We start from the raw sequence: 2,887 nt of genomic DNA on the forward strand, positions 1-2,887 counted from the left end.
CATCTATACATTGCTTCCTCACCCACCCTCCAACCTGTTGTCACCCCGCCGGTCGCGTCGATCAAGGCCCATCTCGGGTTCATATTAACGCCGCGTTACAAACAAGGACAAATCAGAGGACACATAGAAGGACAAACACAGCGCTGACTTTCACGTGTCTTCTACTACTTTGTCAGAAGCAGGAAAATGGTACAAAGAAAACGAAAAAAACACCCTGGATATCTGCTGTCACCATAATCACATTGACTACTTCAGTCTTCACCAAATAGTATCATTCTTTGGTGGATAAGGAAACGAAAGGGGCGCTACTGCTGGTATACGCATGTCATCGAGTCGAGCGATCTTCTTTACCTAAATAATTTATTTAATTAGAGGGTCGCCACTTCGCACCAATACAGTGCATTTTGTGAACTGGGGATCAGAACCCAGTCTCGTAAGTGAATCCATAGATGGCCAGACACAGTCTTGTTTGTGCACTTACGATACGTTCGCAGCCGATCGTCGAGACATCTGCCAGCTTGTCTGACATACATCTCAGGTGTCTCAAGAGAGCGGCTCGATGTTGGTAAAAAGGGAAATCTGAGAAGGTGTGACGTCTCGATTAGAGACCCTAGTATCTTCTCACGTCACAGGTGTCGTCAAGTGACTAAACAAAAATGTAGGTATCAAAATCTGACCTCGATTTAATTTCCCGATGAAAACTTAGTTGTTTTAGTTTCAAAATTTAGCAGCGTAATAGACACTGCTAAAATACCCAAGCATTAAAAAAATGCTGGGAACGCAAGTGCACTCGATGCACGTGGTCTTCTTATCTGTATCAAATATTCTAAGTAAACTACCAAATAAGGAAAATGATGACGCGTGTGCAACGTGCCTTTTGTTTTCTTACTTTAAAACAGTTATTGCTGCAGAAGGCAGTAAGCGCAGCGCGTGCACACTCGTGCACGCTTCTTGGGCTTGGGCAATTTTTTGAAAGAGTCTATAGACGCTTTAGACACGCGCCAGATTGAGCCGCCATTGCCGACCTTCTCTTGTCTTACCGAAATGCCGAGCCTTTGAAGCGGGCGTTGACCAGCCTCCGTAAAGGCTTATCTGAGGAGAAGGAAGCAGTAGCACCTAAAGTGGCACTAACCTGTCCCGATGTAGCAATGATGACGCGAAGCGAACGAAATAAGAGAAAACAAAAACTGAAGGTCGGTTATGGCGGAGCCCATGCACAGCTGCCTGAAAGCGTCTATACGCCGTTCCAATATTTACAATTCCTCAGCCCAGCGTGCGATCTCCTCGGTCCAGTACGCGCACGTTCCCCGCTTCGGAAAGAGAGCAAATCACGCGTCATACGCACGAACACGGAAAATGAAACCGGCCAGGAGCCCTTTTTTGGAACGGTTTATCGAAGGTATACGTGAAATTGCGCAAGGCGTGAAGACCAGCCGTCGCTATTTTTAGGCTGGAAAGGCCGTGTGTGTGACGTATTCTGCGTGACTCTCGACTCACTCAGATGGTAATAATACCTGTAAGTCGTATCGGGACAAGCGATGAGAGGATCACTAGAGCACAAGGAGCTCGTGTATCACGTGCCAAAAATTGCCGTACCGCGTTTCACGCGGCAACGTTTGCGTCCAGCATTTAGAATGCTTCTAATTAGATACATTCCGCTTCGGTGCATTTATAAGACAGACGGAAAACGTTGAAAGATAGGCTGAGACGGTGCAGTGGTTCGGCGCATATCTCCCCGGTAAACATATTGACGAAAACTCCCCTGGAAGAACCGAGCGGAGATCGTTTCTGCCGGCCGGGCTTTTGAGGGGAACTCCAAGGAAGCCAGCTATAAACCAACTCAACTCACTGACATCACGACACTGCGGTGGCGCTGCTGTCGGTACTGCGCATACGCACACGCTTCACTCCTCCCGAATTTTTCTTCTGCGCACGCGCAGTACCCACAGACCTGGTGTGGGCAAAGCGGGCTCGTTTGAAAACACTGTGTTGGTGTATAGAAATCCTCCAAGTAACTGAACCATCACCTTAGTATGCACATTTTACTAAAAACCCCGAGACTGGGACGAGAAGCGACGGACGTACACAAACATAAATGTTTAACCACCACCAGCTCGTTTGCGCCCTAACCCTAACCAAGCAGTGGCAAAAGTGCATCGTCGCGATGCTCATCGTCTTCGGGCGTTTATCACTGCTGACTGAACCAATCACGTAAAGAGGAACCGCCGCGATCCAACGCTTTTTTTCTTTTGGCGTCTGTGTGCGCGATTGGTTTAGCCAGTGACGGCAAACCCAGAAAGACAGCGAGCGCAGTGACGTTGCACTTTTGGAGCCGATTGATTGGCTCAATTGAATCGTAGCATATTGGCTGCGGACGGACTCGATCTAAAACAGAGTACAGTTGCGCCAATCCCGGATATCTTTGGAAGAGATGGGTCACGCTCTCCGAGAGACGATTAACTGGTTGAATAAAGTCCGCCTCTCCGACAAGATCTCTCCCTCGTAAAGCGAACGGTGAGCTCCGTTACTATAATTGGGCATTCGATCAAAACTTGGCAAACCGCAGTTTAGTTCATGCAAATTAAATTGAAATAGCAACTTTGTTATATGCTACCTGATTTTAATTTAATTTTAAACAACATCGAAAGAAAATTGGTTACCTTGGGTGTCTTCATTGATTTTTCAAAGGCTTTCGACCGTCTTAATTATAAAACTCTACTTCAGAAATTAAATGCATACGGGGTGCGAGAGTATCCTCAACAATAATCGAGAGTTTTTCTTTGTTTCTTTTTTTTTTTTTTTAATCGCTATCAGTGTGTCGTGATAGACGGTCACCGCTCTAGCTTAAAGAAACTGACGTCAGGGTGCTGGAGGGGAGCTTCCTTGG

The sequence above is a fragment of the Ixodes scapularis genome, unplaced genomic scaffold (genome assembly GCF_016920785.2).
Source record: "Ixodes scapularis isolate PalLabHiFi unplaced genomic scaffold, ASM1692078v2 ptg003762l_1__unscaffolded, whole genome shotgun sequence".
Lineage (NCBI taxonomy): Eukaryota > Metazoa > Arthropoda > Arachnida > Ixodida > Ixodidae > Ixodes > Ixodes scapularis.